Below are 17,769 nucleotides of genomic sequence, written 5' to 3' on the forward strand. Positions count from 1 at the left end.
AAACAGACACAAACAGACAGCATGGAGGGAAGCCAGAGAGACATTCTGGACAGGAGATCAAGTGCGCCCTCTTGCACAGTGGGAGATGGACCACCATGCAAGGACGCCGCCAGGTATGTTACACAGTAGCTTAACAAGACGGTTTAATTGCCCCTTGGAAGAGATGTGGATGTTGCAATAGCATAACAAGACGGTTTAAATGCCCCTTTGAAGAAACGTGCAGGTCGCAGTAGCTTAACAAGACGGTTTAAATGCCCCTTGGAAGAGAGGTGGAGGTCGCAGTAGCTTAACAAGACAGTTTAAATGCCCCTTGGAAGAGAGGTGGAGGTCGCTGTAGCTTAACAAGACAGTTTAAATGCCCCTTTGAAGAGACGTGCAGGTCGCAGTAGCAAAACAAGACGGTTTAAATGCCCCGTGCAAGAGACGTGCAGGTCGCAGTAGCTTAACAAGACGGTTTAATTTCCCCAAGGAAGAGACGAGCAGGTCGCAGTAGCTTAACAAGATGGTTTAAATGCCCATTGGAAGAGCGGTGGAGGTCACAGTAGCTTAGCAAGACGGCTTAAATGCCCCTTGGAAAAGACATGCAGGTCACAGTAGCTTAACAAGATGGGTTAAATGCCCATTGGAAGAGCGGTGGAGGTCACAGTAGCTTAACAAGACGGTTTAAATGCCCTTGGAAAAGACATGCAGGTCACAGTAGCTTATCAAGATGGTTTAAATGCCCCTTGGAAAAGACATGCAGGTCGCAGTAGCTTAACAAGACGGTTTAAATGCCTCTTGGAAAAGACATGCAGGTCGCAGTAGCTTAACAAGATGGTTTAAATGCCCCTTGGAAGAGATGTGCAGGTCGCAGTAGCTTAACAAGACGGTTTAAATGCCCCTTGGAAGAGGCTTTCAGGTCGCAGTAGCTTACCAAGACGGTTTAAATGCCCCTTGGAAGAGACGTGCAGGTCGCAGTAGCTTAACAAGACCCTTTAAATGCCCCTTGTAAGAGCGGTGGATGTCGCAGTAGCTTAACAAGTCGGTTTAAATGCCCCTTGGAAGAGAGGTGGAGGTCGCAGTAGCTTACCAAGACAGTTTAAATGCCCCTTGGAAGAGATGTGCAGGTCGCAGTAGCTTATCAAGACCGTTTAAATGCCCCTTGAAAGAGCGGTGGAGGTCGCAGTAGCTTAACAAGACGGTTTTAATGCCCCTTGGAAGAGATGTGCATGTCGCAGTAGCTTAACAAGACGGTTTAAATGCCCCTTGGAAGAGACGTGCAGGTCGCAGTAGCTTAACAAGACAGTTTAAATGCCCATTGTAAGAGACGTGCAGGTCGCAGTAGCTTAACAAGACGGTTTAAATGACCCTTGGAAGAGAGGTGGAGGTCGCAGTAGCTTACCAAGACAGTTTAAATGACCCTTGGAAGAGACGTGCAGGTCGCAGTAGCTTAACAAGACCGTTTAAATGCCCCTTGAAAGAGCGGTGGAGGTCGCAGTAGCTTAACAAGACGGTTTAAATGCCCCTTGGAAGAGACGTGCAGGTCGCAGTAGCTTAACAAGACAGTTTAAATGCCCATTGGAAGAGACGTGCAGTTCGCAGTAGCTTAACAAGACGGTTTAAATGCCCCTTGGAAGAGACGTGCATGTCGCAGTAGCTTAACAAGACGAGTTAAATGCCCCTTGGAAGAGCAGTGGAGGTCGCAGTAGATTAACAAGACGGTTTAAATGCCCCTTGGTAGAGATGTGCAGGTCACAGTAGCTTAACAAGACGCTTAAAATGCCATTTGGAAGAGCAGTGAAGGTCGCAGTAGCTTAACAAGACGGTTTAAATGCCCCTTGGAAGAGACGTGCCGGTCGCAGTAGCTTTACAAGACGGTTTAAATGCCCCTTGGAAGAGACGTGCAGGTCGCAGTAGCTTAACAAGACGGTTTAAATGCCCCTTGGAAGAGAGGTGGAGGTCGCAGTAGCTTAACAAGACAGTTTAAATGCCCCTTGGAAGAGACGTGCAGGTCGCAGTAGCTTGACAAGACGGTTTAAATGCCCCTTGGAAGAGACGTCCAGGTCGCAGTAGCTTAACAAGACAGTTTAAATGCCCCTTGGAAGAGACATACAGGTCGGAGCAGCTTAACAAGACGGTTTAAATGCCTATTTAAGAGACGTACAGGTCGCAGTAGCTTAACAAGATGGTTTAAATGCCCCTTGGAAGAGACGTGCATGTCGCAGTAGCTTAACAAGACGGTTTAAATGCACCTTGGAAGAGAAGTGCAGATCGCAGTAGCTTAACAAGACAGTTTAATTGCACCTTGGAAGAGACGTGCAGTTCGCAGTAGCTTAACAAGACGGTTTAAATGCCCCTTGGAAGAGACGTGCAGGTCGCAGTAGATTAACAAGATGGTTTAAATGCCCTTGGAAGAGCAGTGGAGGTCGCAGTAGCTTAACAAGACGGTTTAAATGCCCCTTGGAAGAGATGTGCAGGTCGCAGTAGCTTAACAAGAAGGTTTAAATGCCCCTTGGAAGAGACGTGCAGGTCGCAGTAGCTTAACAAGACGGTTTAAATCCCCTTGGAAGAGACGTGCAGGTCGCAGGAGCTTAGCAAGACGGTTTAAAGGCCCCTTGGAAAAGAGGTGCAGGTCGCAGTAGCTTAACAAGACAGTTTAAATGCCCCTTGGAAGAGACGTGCAGGTCGCAGTAGCTTAACAAGACGGTTTAAATGCCCATTGGAAGAGAGGTGGAGGTCGCAGTAGCTTAATAAGACCGTTTAAATGCCCCTTGGAAGAGAAGTGCAGGTCGCAGTAGCTTAACAAGATGGTTTAAATTCCGCTTGCAAGAGACGTGCAGGTCGCAGTAGCTTAACAAGAGGGTTTAAATGCCCCTTAGAAGAGGCTTGCAGGTCGCAGTAGCTTAGCATGATGGATTAAATGCCCCTTGCAAGAGACGTGCAGGTCGCAGTAGCTTAACAAGATGGTTTAAATGACCATTTGAAGAGCGGTGGAGGTCACAGTAGCTTAACAAGACGGTTTAAATGTCAATTGGAAAAGACATGCAGGTCGCAGTAGCTTAAAAAAATGGTATATATGCCCCTTGGAAGAGATGTGCAGGTCGCAGTAGCTTAACAAGACAGTTTAATTGCCCCTTGGAAGAGGCTTGCAGGTCGCAGTAGCTTACCAAGATGGTTTAAATGTCCCTTGGAAGAGACGTGCAGGTCGCAGTAGCTTAACAAGACGGTTTTAATGCCCCTTGGAAGAGCGGTGGAGGTCGCGGTAGCTTAACAAGACGGTTTAAATGCCCCTTGGAAGAGACATACAGGTCGCAGCAGCTTAACAAGATGGTTTAAATGCCCATTGGAAGAGACGTACAGGTCGCAGTAGCTTAACAAGACGGTTTAAATGCCCCTTGGAAGAGACGTACAGGTCGCAGTAGCTTAACAAGACAGTTTAAATGCCCCTTGGAAGAGACGTGCAGTTCGCAGTAGCTTAACAAGACGGTTTAAAAGCCCCTTGGAAGAGACGTGCAGGTCGCAGTAGCTTAACAAGGCGGATTAAATGCCTCTTGGAAGAGCAGTGGAGGTCGCAGTAGCTTAACAAGACGGTTTAAATGCCCCTTGGTAGAGACGTACAGGTCACAGTAGCTTAACAAGACGGTTAAAATGCCCCTTGGAAGAGCGGTGAAGGTCGCAGTAGCTTAGCAAGACGGTTTAAATGCCCCTTGGAAAAGATGTGGATGTTGCAATAGCATAACAAGACGGTTTAAATGCCCCTTTGAAGAAACGTGCAGGTCGCAGTAGCTTAACAAGACGGTTTAAATGCCCATTGGAAGAGGCGTACAGGTCGCATTAGCTTAACAAGATGGTTTAAATGCCCCTTGGAAGAGACGTGCAGGTTACAGTAGCTTAACAAGACGGTTTAAATGCCCCTTGGAAGAGACGTGCAGGTCGCAGTAGCTTAACAAGACAGTTTAAATGCCCATTGGAAGAGACGTGCAGGTCGCAGTAGCTTAACAAGATGAGTTAAATGCCCCTTGGAAGAGCAGTGGAGGTCGCAGTAGATTAACAAGACGGTTTAAATGCCCCTTGGTAGAGACGTGCAGGTCACAGTAGCTTAACAAGACGCTTAAAATGCCATTTGGAAGAGCAGTGAAGGTCGCAGTAGCTTAACAAGACGGTTTAAATGCCCCTTGGAAGAGACGTGCCGGTCGCAGTAGCTTTACAAGACGGTTTAAATGCCCCTTGGAAGAGACGTGCAGGTCGCAGTAGCTTAACAAGACGGTTTAAATGCCCCTTGGAAGAGAGGTGGAGGTCGCAGTAGCTTAACAAGACAGTTTAAATGCCCCTTGGAAGAGACGTGCAGGTCGCAGTAGCTTGACAAGACGGTTTAAATGCCCCTTGGAAGAGACGTCCAGGTCGCAGTAGCTTAACAATACAGTTTAAATGCCCCTTGGAAGAGACATACAGGTCGCAGCAGCTTAACAAGACGGTTTAAATGCCTATTGAAGAGACGTACAGGTCGCAGTAGCTTAACAAGATGGTTTAAATGCCCCTTGGAAGAGACGTGCAGGTCACAGTAGCTTAACAAGACGGTTAAAATGCGCCTTGGAAGAGCGGTGAAGGTCGCAGTAGCTTAGCAAGACGGTTTAAATGCCCCTTGGAAAAGATGTGGATGTTGCAATAGCATAACAAGACGGTTTAAATGCCCCTTTGAAGAAACGTGCAGGTCGCAGTAGCTTAACAAGACAGTTTAAATGCCCCTTGGAAGAGAGGTGGAGGTCGCAGTAGCTTAACAAGACAGTTTAAATGCCCCTTGGAAGAGAGGTGGAGGTCGCTGTAGCTTAACAAGACAGTTTAAATGCCCCTTTGAAGAGACGTGCAGGTCGCAGTAGCAAAACAAGACGGTTTAAATGCCCCTTGCAAGAGACGTGCAGGTCGCAGTAGCTTAACAAGACGGTTTAATTTCCCCAAGGAAGAGACGAGCAGGTCGCAGTAGCTTAACAAGATGGTTTAAATGCCCATTGGAAGAGCGGTGGAGGTCACAGTAGCTTAGCAAGACGGAGTAAATGCCCCTTGGAAAAGACATGCAGGTCACAGTAGCTTAACAAGATGGGTTAAATGCCCATTGGAAGAGCGGTGGAGGTCACAGTAGCTTAACAAGACGGTTTAAATGCCCTTGGAAAAGACATGCAGGTCACAGTAACTTAACAAGATGGTTTAAATGCCCCTTGGAAAAGACATGCAGGTCGCAGTAGCTTAAGAAGACGGTTTAAATGCCTCTTGGAAAAGACATGCAGGTCGCAGTAGCTTAACAAGATGGTTTAAATGCCCCTTGGAAGAGATGTGCAGGTCGCAGTAGCTTAACAAGACGGTTTAAATGCCCCTTGGAAGAGGCTTTCAGGTCGCAGTAGCTTACCAAGACGGTTTAAATGCCCCTTGGAAGAGACGTGCAGGTCGCAGTAGCTTAACAAGTCCCTTTAAATGCCCCTTGGAAGAGCGGTGGATGTCGCAGTAGCTTAACAAGACGGTTTAAATGCCCCTTGGAAGAGAGGTGGAGGTCGCAGTAGCTTACCAAGACAGTTTAAATGCCCCTTGGAAGAGATGTGCAGGTCGCAGTAGCTTATCAAGACCGTTTAAATGCCCCTTGAAAGAGCGGTGGAGGTCGCAGTAGCTTAACAAGACGGTTTAAATGCCACTTGGAAGAGATGTGCATGTCGCAGTAGCTTAACAAGACGGTTTAAATGCCCCTTGGAAGAGACGTGCAGGTCGCAGTAGCTTAACAAGACAGTTTAAATGCCCATTGTAAGAGACGTGCAGGTCGCAGTAGCTTAACAAGACGGTTTAAATGCCCCTTGGAAGAGAGGTGGAGGTCGCAGTATCTTACCAAGACAGTTTAAATGACCCTTGGAAGAGACGTGCAGGTCGCAGTAGCTTAACAAGACCGTTTAAATGCCCCTTGAAAAAGCGGTGGAGGTCGCAGTAGCTTAACAAGACGGTTTAAATGCCCCTTGGAAGAGACATAGAGGTCGCAGGAGCTTAACAAGACGGTTTAAATGCCCATTGGAAGAGGCGTACAGGTCGCATTAGCTTAACAAGATGGTTTAAATGCCCCTTGGAAGAGACGTGCAGGTTACAGTAGCTTAACAAGACGGTTTAAATGCCCCTTGGAAGAGACGTGCAGGTCGCAGTAGCTTAACAAGACAGTTTAAATGCCCATTGGAAGAGACGTGCAGGTCGCAGTAGCTTAACAAGACGAGTTAAATGCCCCTTGGAAGAGCAGTGGAGGTCGCAGTAGATTAACAAGACGGTATAAATGCCCCTTGGTAGAGACGTGCAGGTCACAGTAGCTTAACAAGACGCTTAAAATACCATTTGGAAGAGCAGTGAAGGTCGCAGTAGCTTAACAAGACGGTTTAAATGCCCCTTGGAAGAGACGTGCCGGTCGCAGTAGCTTTACAAGACGGTTTAAATGCCCCTTGGAAGAGACGTGCAGGTCGCAGTAGCTTAACAAGACGGTTTAAATGCCCCTTGGAAGAGAGGTGGAGGTCGCAGTAGCTTAACAAGACAGTTTAAATGCCCCTTGGAAGAGACGTGCAGGTCGCAGTAGCTTGACAAGACGGTTTAAATGCCCCTTGGAAGAGACGTCCAGGTCGCAGTAGCTTAACAATACAGTTTAAATGCCCCTTGGAAGAGACATACAGGTCGCAGGAGCTTAACAAGACGGTTTAAATGCCTATTGAAGAGACGTACAGGTCGCAGTAGCTTAACAAGATGGTTTAAATGCCCCTTGGAAGAGACGTGCATGTCGCAGTAGCTTAACAAGAAGGTTTAAATGCACCTTGGAAGAGAAGTGCAGATCGCAGTAGCTTAACAAGACGGTTTAAATGCCCCTTGGAAGAGACGTGCAGGTCGCAGTAGCTTAACAAGACGGTTTAAATGCCCCTTGGAAGAGACGTGCAGGTCGCAGTAGATTAACAAGATGGATTAAATGCCCTTGGAAGAGCAGTGGAGGTAGCAGTAGCTTAACAAGACGGTTTAAATGCCCCTTGGAAGAGATGTGCAGGTCGCAGTAGCTTAACAAGACGGTTTAAATGCCCCTTGGAAGAGACATGCAGGTCGCAGTAGCTTAACAAGACGGTTTAAATCCCCTTGGAAGAGACGTGCAGGTCGCAGGAGCTTAGCAAGACGGTTTAAAGGCCCCTTGGAAAAGAGGTGCAGGTCGCAGTAGCTTAACAAGACAGTTTAAATGCCCCTTGGAAGAGACGTGCAGGTCGCAGTAGCTTAACAAGACGGTTTAATTGCCCATTGGAAGAGAGGTGGAGGTCGCAGTAGCTTAACAAGACCGTTTAAATGCCCCTTGGAAGAGAAGTGCAGGTCGCAGTAGCTTAACAAGATGGTTTAAATGCCGCTTGCAAGAGACGTGCAGGTCGCAGTAGCTTAACAAGACGGTTTAAATGTCAATTGGAAAAGACATGCAGGTCGCAGTAGCTTAAAAAAATGGTATATATGCCCCTTGGAAGAGATGTGCAGGTCGCAGTAGCTTAACAATACAGTTTAATTGCCCCTTGGAAGAGGCTTGCAGGTCGCAGTAGCTTACCAAGATGGTTTAAATGTCCCTTGGAAGAGACGTGCAGGTCGCAGTAGCTTAACAAGACGGTTTTAATGCCCCTTGGAAGAGCGGTGGAGGTCGCGGTAGCTTAACAAGACGGTTTAAATGCCCCTTGGAAGAGACATACAGGTTGCAGCAGCTTAACAAGATGGTTTAAATGCCCATTGGAAGAGACGTACAGGTCGCAGTAGCTTAACAAGATGGTTTAAATGCCCCTTGGAAGAGACGTGCAGGTCGCAGTAGCTTAACAAGACGGTTTAAATGCCCCTTGGAAGAGACGTGCAGGTCGCAGTAGATTAACAAGATGGATTAAATGCCCTTGGAAGAGCAGTGGAGGTCGCAGTAGCTTAACAAGACGGTTTAAATGCCCCTTGGAAGAGATGTGAGGTCGCAGTAGCTTAACAAGACGGTTTAAATGCCCCTTGGAAGAGACGTGCAGGTCGCAGTAGCTTAACAAGACAGTTTAAATGCCCCTTGGAAGAGACGTGCAGTTCGCAGTAGCTTAGCAAGACGGTTTAAATGCCCCTTGGAAGAGACGTGCAGGTCGCAGTAGCTTAACAAGGCGGATTAAATGCCTCTTGGATGAGCAGTGGAGGTCGCAGTAGCTTAACAAGACGGTTTAAATGCCCCTTGGTAGAGACGTGCAGGTCACAGTAGCTTAACAAGACGGTTAAAATGCCCTTCGGAAGAGCGGTGAAGGTCGCAGTAGCTTAACAAGACGGTTTAAATGCCCCTTGGAAGAGATGTGGATGTCGCAATAGCATAACAAGACGGTTTAAATGCCCCTTAAGAAGAGACGTGCAGGTCGCAGTAGCTTAACAAGACGGTTTAAATGTCCCTTGGAAGAGAGGTGGAGGTCACAGTAGCTTAACAAGACAGTTTAAATGCCCCTTGGAAGAGAGGTGGAGGTCGCTGTAGCTTAACAAGGCAGTTTAAATGCCTCTTTGAAGAGACGTGCAGGTCGCAGTAGCTTAACAAGACGGTTTAAATGCCCCTTGGAAGAGACTTGCAGGTCGCAGTAGCTTAACAAGACGGTTTACATGCCTCTTGGAAGAGACGTGCAGGTCGCAGTAGCTTAACAAGACGGTTTAAATGCCCCAAGGAAGAGACGAGCAGGTCGCAGTAGCTTAACATGATGGTTTAAATGCCCATTGGAAGAGCGGTGGAGGTCACAGTAGCTTAGCAAGACGGTTTAAATGCCCCTTGGAAAAGACATGCAGGTCACAGTAGCTTAACAAGATGGTTTAAATGCCCATTGGAAGAGCGGTGGAGGTCACAGTAGCTTAACAAGACGGTTTAAATGCCCCTTGGAAAAGACATGCAGGTCACAGTAGCTTAACAAGATGGTTTAAATGCCCCTTGGAAAAGACATGCAGGTCGCAGTAGCTTAACAAGATGGTTTAAATGCTCCTTGGAAGAGGCTTGCAGGTCGCAGTAGCTTACCAAGACGGTTTAAATGACCCTTGGAAGAGATGTGGAGGTTGCAGTAGCTTAACAAGACCCTTTAAATGCCCCTTGGAAGAGCGGTGGATGTCGCAGTAGCTTAACAAGACAGTTTAAATGCCCCTTGGAAGAGAGGTGGAGGTCGCAGTAGCTTACCAAGACAGTTTAAATGCCCCTTGGAAGAGATGTGCAGGTCGCAGTAGCTTATCAAGACCGTTTAAATGCCCCTTGGAAGAGCGGTGGAGGTTGCAGTAGCTTAACAAGACGGTTTAAGTGCCCCTTGGAAGAGATGTGCATGTCGCAGTAGCTTAACAAGACGGTTTAAATGCCCCTTGGAAGAGACGTGCAGGTCGCAGTAGCTTAACAAGACAGTTTAAATGCCCATTGTAAGAGACGTGCAGGTCGCAGTAGCTTAACAAGACGGTTTAAATGCCCCTTGGAAGAGAGGTGGAGGTCGCAGTAGCTTACCAAGACAGTTTAAATGGCCCTTGGAAGAGACGTGCAGGTCGCAGTAGCTTAACAAGACCGTTTAAATGCCACATGAAAGATCGGTGGAGATCGCAGTAGCTTAACAAGACGGTTTAAATGCCCCTTGGAAAAGACATAGAGGTCGCAGGAGCTTAACAAGACGGTTTAAATGCCCATTGGAAGAGACGTACAGGTCGCAGTAGCTTAACAAGATGGTTTAAATGCCCCTTGGAAGAGACGTGCAGGTCACAGTAGCTTAACAAGACGGTTTAAATGCCCTTTGGAAGAGACGTGCAGGTCGCAGTAGCTTAACAAGACAGTTTAAATGCTCATTGGAAGACACGTGCAGTTCGCAGTAGCTTAACAAGACGGTTTAAATGCCCCTTGGAAGAGACGTGCAGGTCGCAGTAGCTTAACAAGACGACTTAAATGCCCCTTGGAAGAGCAGTGGAGGTCGCAGTAGATTAACAAGATGGTTTAAATGCCCCTTGGTAGAGACGTGCAGGTCACAGTAGCTTAACAAGACGCTTAAAATGCCCTTTGGAAGAGCAGTGAAGGTCGCAGTAGCTTAACAAGACGGTTTAAATGCCCCTTGGAAGAGACGTGCAGGTTGCAGTAGCTTTACAAGACGGTTTAAATGCCCCTTGGAAGAGACATGCAGGTCGCAGTAGCTTAACAAGACGGTTTAAATGCCCCTTGGAAGAGAGGTGGAGGTCGCAGTAGCTTAACAAGACAGTTTAAATGCCCCTTGGAAGAGACGTGCAGGTCGCAGTAGCTTAACAAGACTATTTAAATGCCCCTTGGAAGAGACGTCCAGGTCGCAATAGCTTAACAAGACAGTTTAAATGCCCCTTGGAAGACACATACAGGTCGCAGCAGCTTAACAAGACGGTTTAAATGCCCATTGAAGAGACGTGCATGTCGCAGTAGCTTAACAAGACGGTTTAAATGCCCCTTGGAAGAGAAGTGCAGGTCGCAGTAGCTTAACAAGACAGTTTAATTGCCCCTTGGAAGAGACGTGCAGTTCGCAGTAGCTTAACAAGACGGTTTAAATGCCCCTTGGAAGAGACGTGCAGGTCGCAAGTAGCTTAACAAGACAGTTTCAATGCCCCTTGGAAGAGACGTGCAGTTCGCAGTAGCTTAGCAAGACGGTTTAAATGCCCCTTGGAAGAGAGGTGGAGGTCGCAGTAGCTTACCAAGACAGTTTAAATGGCCCTTGGAAGAGACGTGCAGGTCGCAGTAGCTTAACAAGACCGTTTAAATGCCACATGAAAGATCGGTGGAGATCGCAGTAGCTTAACAAGACGGTTTAAATGCCCCTTGGAAGAGACATAGAGGTCGCAGGAGCTTAACAAGACGGTTTAAATGCCCATTGGAAGAGACGTACAGGTCGCAGTAGCTTAACAAGATGGTTTAAATGCCCCTTGGAAGAGACGTGCAGGTCACAGTAGCTTAACAAGACGGTTTAAATGCCCTTTGGAAGAGACGTGCAGGTCGCAGTAGCTTAACAAGACAGTTTAAATGCTCATTGGAAGACACGTGCAGTTCGCAGTAGCTTAACAAGACGGTTTAAATGCCCCTTGGAAGAGACGTGCAGGTCGCAGTAGCTTAACAAGACGACTTAAATGCCCCTTGGAAGAGCAGTGGAGGTCGCAGTAGATTAACAAGATGGTTTAAATGCCCCTTGGTAGAGACGTGCAGGTCACAGTAGCTTAACAAGACGCTTAAAATGCCCTTTGGAAGAGCAGTGAAGGTCGCAGTAGCTTAACAAGACGGTTTAAATGCCCCTTGGAAGAGACGTGCAGGTTGCAGTAGCTTTACAAGACGGTTTAAATGCCCCTTGGAAGAGACGTGCAGGTCGCAGTAGCTTAACAAGACGGTTTAAATGCCCCTTGGAAGAGAGGTGGAGGTCGCAGTAGCTTAACAAGACAGTTTAAATGCCCCTTGGAAGAGACGTGCAGGTCGCAGTAGCTTAACAAGACGATTTAAATGCCCCTTGGAAGAGACGTCCAGGTCGCAATAGCTTAACAAGACAGTTTAAATGCCCCTTGGAAGACACATACAGGTCGCAGCAGCTTAACAAGACGGTTTAAATGCCCATTGAAGAGACGTGCATGTCGCAGTAGCTTAACAAGACGGTTTAAATGCCCCTTGGAAGAGAAGTGCAGGTCGCAGTAGCTTAACAAGACAGTTTAATTGCCCCTTGGAAGAGACGTGCAGGTCGCAGTAGCTTAACAAGACGGTTTAAATGCCCCTTGGAAGAGACGTGCAGGTCGCAAGTAGCTTAACAAGACAGTTTAAATGCCCCTTGGAAGAGACGTGCAGTTCGCAGTAGCTTAGCAAGACGGTTTAAATGCCCCTTGGAAGAGACGTGCAGGTCGCAGTAGCTTAACAAGGCGGATTAAATGCCTCTTGGATGAGCAGTGGAGGTCGCAGTAGCTTAACAAGACGGTTTAAATGCCCCTTGGTAGAGACGTGCAGGTCACAGTAGCTTAACAAGACGGTTAAAATGCCCTTCGGAAGAGCGGTGAAGGTCGCAGTAGCTTAACAAGACGGTTTAAATGCCCCTTGGAAGAGATGTGGATGTCACAATAGCATAACAAGACGGTTTAAATGCCCCTTGGAAGAGACGTGCAGGTCGCAGTAGCTTAACAAGACGGTTTAAATGTCCCTTGGAAGAGAGGTGGAGGTCACAGTAGCTTAACAAGACAGTTTAAATGCCCCTTGGAAGAGAGGTGGAGGTCGCTGTAGCTTAACAAGACAGTTTAAATGCCCCTTTGAAGAGACGCGCAGGTCGCAGTAGCTTAACAAGACGGTTTAAATGCCCCTTGGAAGAGACGTGCAGGTCGCAGTAGCTTAACAAGACGGTTTACATGCCTCTTGGAAGAGACGTGCAGGTCGCAGTAGCTTAACAAGACGGTTTAAATGCCCCTTGCAAGAGACGTGCAGGTCGCAGTAGCTTAACAAGACGGTTTAAATGCCCCAAGGAAGAGTCGAGCAGGTCGCAGTAGCTTAACATGATGGTTTAAATGCCCATTGGAAGAGCGGTGGAGGTCACAGTAGCTTAGCAAGACGGTTTAAATGCCCCTTGGAAAAGACATGCAGGTCACAGTAGCAGAACAAGATGGTTTAAATGCCCATTGGAAGAGCGGTTGAGGTCACAGTGGCTTAACAAGACGGTTTAAATGCCCCTTGGAAAAGACATGCAGGTCACAGTAGCTTAACAAGATGGTTGAAATGCCCCTTGGAAAAGACATGCAGGTCGCAGTAGCTTAACAAGATGGTTTAAATGCCCCTTGGAAGAGGCTTGCAGGTCGCAGTAGCTTACCAAGACGGTTTAAATGACCCTTGGAAGAGACGTGGAGGTTGCAGTAGCTTAACAAGACCCTTTAAATGCCCCTTGGAAGAGCGGTGGATGTCGCAGTAGCTTAACAAGACAGTTTAAATGCCCCTTGGAAGAGAGGTGGAGGTCGCAGTAGCTTACCAAGACAGTTTAAATGCCCCTTGGAAGAGATGTGCAGGTCGCAGTAGCTTATCAAGACCGTTTAAATGCCCCTTGGAAGAGCGGTGGAGGTCGCAGTAGCTTAACAAGACGGTTTAAGTGCCCCTTGGAATAGATGTGCATGTCGCAGTAGCTTAACAAGACGGTTTAAATGCCCCTTGGAAGAGACGTGCAGGTCGCAGTAGCTTAACAAGACAGTTTAAATGCCCATTGTAAGAGACGTGCAGGTCGCAGTAGCTTAACAAGACGGTTTAAATGCCCCTTGGAAGAGAGGTGGAGGTCGCAGTAGTTTACCAAGACAGTTTAAATGGCCCTTGGAAGAGACGTGCAGGTCGCAGTAGCTTAACAAGACCATTTAAATGCCACATGAAAGATCGGTGGAGATCGCAGTAACTTAACAAGACGGTTTAAATGCCCCTTGGAAGAGACATAGAGGTCGCAGGAGCTTATCAAGACGGTTTAAATGCCCCTTGGAAGAGAGGTGGAGGTCGCAGTAGCTTACCAAGACAGTTTAAATGCCCCTTGGAAGAGATGTGCAGGTCGCAGTAGCTTATCAAGACCGTTTAAATGCCCCTTGGAAGAGCGGTGGAGGTCGCAGTAGCTTAACAAGACGGTTTAAGTGCCCCTTGGAAGAGATGTGCATGTCGCAGTAGCTTAACAAGACGGTTTAAATGCCCCTTGGAAGAGACGTGCAGGTCGCAGTAGCTTAACAAGACAGTTTAAATGCCCATTGTAAGAGACGTGCAGGTCGCAGTAGCTTAACAAGACGGTTTAAATGCCCCTTGGAAGAGAGGTGGAGGTCGCAGTAGCTTACCAAGACAGTTTAAATGGCCCTTGGAAGAGACGTGCAGGTCGCAGTAGCTTAACAAGACCATTTAAATGCCACATGAAAGATCGGTGGAGATCGCAGTAGCTTAACAAGACGGTTTAAATGCCCCTTGGAAGAGACATAGAGGTCGCAGGAGCTTAACAAGACGGTTTAAATGCCCATTGGAAGAGACGTACAGGTCGCAGTAGCTTAACAAGATGGTTTAAATGCCCCTTGGAAGAGACGTGCAGGTCACAGTAGCTTAACAAGACGGTTTAAATGCCCTTTGGAAGAGACGTGCAGGTCGCAGTAGCTTAACAAGACAGTTTAAATGCTCATTGGAAGACATGTGCAGTTCGCAGTAGCTTAACAAGACGGTTTAAATGCCCCTTGGTAGAGACGTGCAGGTCGCAGTAGCTTAACAAGACGACTTAAATGCCCCTTGGAAGAGCAGTGGAGGTCGCAGTAGATTAACAAGATGGTTTAAATGCCCCTTGGTAGAGACGTGCAGGTCACAGTAGCTTAGCAAGACGCTTAAAATGCCCTTTGGAAGAGCAGTGAAGGTCGCAGTAGCTTAACAAGACGGTTTAAATGCCCCTTGGAAGAGACGTGCAGGTTGCAGTAGCTTTACAAGACGGTTTAAATGCCCCTTGGAAGAGACGTGCAGGTCGCAGTAGCTTAACAAGACGGTTTAAATGCCCCTTGGAAGAGAGGTGGAGGTCGCAGTAGCTTAACAAGACAGTTTAAATGCCCCTTGGAAGAGACGTGCAGGTCGCAGTAGCTTAACAAGACGATTTAAATGCCCCTTGGAAGAGACGTCCAGGTCGCAATAGCTTAACAAGACAGTTTAAATGCCCCTTGGAAGACACATACAGGTCGCAGCAGCTTAACAAGATGGTTTAAATGCCCATTGAAGAGACGTGCATGTCGCAGTAGCTTAACAAGACGGTTTAAATGCCCCTTGGAAGAGAAGTGCAGGTCGCAGTAGCTTAACAAGACAGTTTAATTGCCCCTTGGAAGAGACGTGCAGTTCGCAGTAGCTTAACAAGACGGTTTAAATGCCCCTTGGAAGAGACGAGCAGGTCGCAGTAGATTAACAAGATGGATTAAATGCCCTTGGAAGAGCAGTGGAGGTCGCAGTAGCTTAGCAAGACGGTTTAAATGCCCCTTGGAAGAGATGTGCAGGTCGCAGTAGCTTAACAAGACGGTTTAAATGCCCCTTGGAAGAGACGTGCAGGTCGCAGTTGCTTAACAAGACGGTTTAAATGCCCCTTGGAAGAGACGTGCAGGTCGCAGTAGCTTAGCAAGACGGTTTAATGGCCCCTTGGAAGAGAGGTGCAGGTCGCAGTAGCTTAACAAGACAGTTTAAATGCCCCTTAGAAGAGACGTGCAGGTCGCAGTAGCTTAACAAGACGGTTTAAATGCCCATTGGAAGAGAGGTGGAGGTCGCAGTAGCTTAACAAGACCGTTTAAATGCCCCTTGGAAGAGAAGAGCAGGTCGCAGTAGCTTAACAAGATGGTTTAAATGCCCCTTGGAAGAGACGTGCAGGTCGCAGTAGCTTAACAAGACGGTGTACTTGCCCCTTGGAAGAGACGTGCAGGTCGCAGTAGCTTAACAAGACGGTTTAAATGCCCATTGGAAGAGAGGTGGAGGTCGCAGTAGCTTAACAAGACCGTTTAAATGCCCCTTGGAAGAGAAGTGCAGGTCGCAGTAGCTTAACAAGACGGTTTAAATGCCCCTTGCAAGAGACGTGCAGGTCGCAGTAGCTTAACAAGACGGTTTAAATGCCCCAAGGAAGAGACGAGCAGGTTGCAGTAGCTTAACAAGATGGTTTAAATGCCCATTGGAAGAGCGGTGGAGGTCATAGTAGCTTAATAAGACGGTTTAAATGCCCCTTGGAAAAGACATGCAGGTCACAGTAGCTTAACAAGATGGTTTAAATGCCCCTTGGAAGAGACATAGAGGTCGCAGGAGCTTAACAAGACGGTTTAAATGCCCATTGGAAGAGACGTACAGGTCGCAGTAGCTTAACAAGATGGTTTAAATGCCCCTTGGAAGAGACGTGCAGGTCGCAGTAGCTTAACAAGACGGTTTAAATGCCCATTGGAAGAGACGTGCAGTTCACAGTAGCTTAACAAGACAGTTTAAATGCTCATTGGAAGAGACGTGCAGTTCGCAGTAGCTTAACAAGACGGTTTAAATGCCCCTTGGAAGAGACGTGCAGGTCGCAGTAGCTTAAAAAGACGACTTAAATGCCCCTTGGAAGAGCAGTGGAGGTCGCAGTAGATTAACAAGACGGTTTAAATGCCTCTTGGTAGAGACGTACAGGTCACAGTAGCTTAACAAGACGCTTAAAATGCCCTTTGGAAGAGCAGTGAAGGTCGCAGTAGCTTAACAAGACGGTTTAAATGCCCCTTGGAAGAGACGTGCCGGTCGCAGTAGCTTTACAAGATGGTTTAAATGCCCCTTGGAAGAGACGTGCAGGTCACTGTAGCTTAACAAGACGGTGTAAATGCCCCTTGGAAGAGAGGTGGAGGTCGCAGTAGCTTAACAATACAGTTTAAATGCCCCTTGGAAGAGACGTGCAGGTCGCAGTAGCTTAACAAGACGGTTTAAATGCCCCTTGGAAGAGACGTCCAGGTCGCAGTAGCTTAACAAGACAGTTTAAATGACCCTTGGAAGAGACATACAGGTCGCAGCAGCTTAACAAGACGGTTTAAATGCCCATTAAAGAGACGTACAGGTCGCAGTAGCTTAACAAGACGGTTTAAATGCCCCTTGGAAGAGAAGTGCAGGTCGCAGTAGCTTAACAAGACGGTTTAAATGCCCATTGGAAGAGAGGTGGAGGTCGCAGTAGCTTAACAAGACCGTTTAAATGCCCCTTGGAAGAGAAGTGCAGGTCGCAGTAGCTTAACAAGACGGTTTAAATGCCCATTGGAAGAGAGGTGGAGGTCGCAGTAGCTTAACAAGACCGTTTAAATGCCCCTTGGAAGAGAAGTGCAGGTCGCAGTAGCTTAACAAGACGGTTTAATTTCCCCAAGGAAGAGACGAGCAGGTCGCAGTAGCTTAACAAGATGGTTTAAATGCCCATTGGAAGAGAGGTGGAGGTCACAGTAGCTTAGCAAGACGGAGTAAATGCCCCTTGGAAAAGACATGCAGGTCACAGTAGCTTAACAAGATGGGTTAAATGCCCATTGGAAGAGCGGTGGAGGTCACAGTAGCTTAACAAGATGGTTTAAATGCCCTTGGAAAAGACATGCAGGTCACAGTAACTTAACAAGATGGTTTAAATGCCCTTTGGAAAAGACATGCAGGTCGCAGTAGCTTAAGAAGACGGTTTAAATGCCTCTTGGAAAAGACATGCAGGTCGCAGTAGCTTAACAAGATGGTTTAAATGCCACTTGGAAGAGATGTGCAGGTCGCAGTAGCTTAACAAGACGGTTTAAATGCCCCTTGGAAGAGGCTTTCAGGTCGCAGTAGCTTACCAAGACGGTTTAAATGCCCCTTGGAAGAGACGTGCAGGTCGCAGTAGCTTAACAAGTCCCTTTAAATGCCCCTTGGAAGAGCGGTGGATGTCGCAGTAGCTTAACAAGACGGTTTAAATGCCCCTTGGAAGAGAGGTGGAGGTCGCAGTAGCTTACCAAGACAGTTTAAATGCCCCTTGGAAGAGATGTGCAGGTCGCAGTAGCTTATCAAGACCGTTTAAATGCCCCTTGAAAGAGCGGTGGAGGTCGCAGTAGCTTAACAAGACGGTTTAAATGCCCCTTGGAAGAGATGTGCATGTCGCAGTAGCTTAACAAGACGGTTTAAATGCCCCTTGGAAGAGACGTGCATGTCGCAGTAGCTTAACAAGACAGTTTAAATGCCCATTGTAAGAGACGTGCAGGTCGCAGTAGCTTAACAAGACGGTTTAAATGCCCCTTGGAAGAGAGGTGGAGGTCGCAGTATCTTACCAAGACAGTTTAAATGACCCT

The sequence above is a fragment of the Phyllobates terribilis genome, unplaced genomic scaffold (assembly GCF_046119375.1).
Source record: "Phyllobates terribilis strain yellow unplaced genomic scaffold, ASM4611937v1 Scaffold_1__5_contigs__length_1240528914, whole genome shotgun sequence".
NCBI lineage: Eukaryota > Metazoa > Chordata > Amphibia > Anura > Dendrobatidae > Phyllobates > Phyllobates terribilis.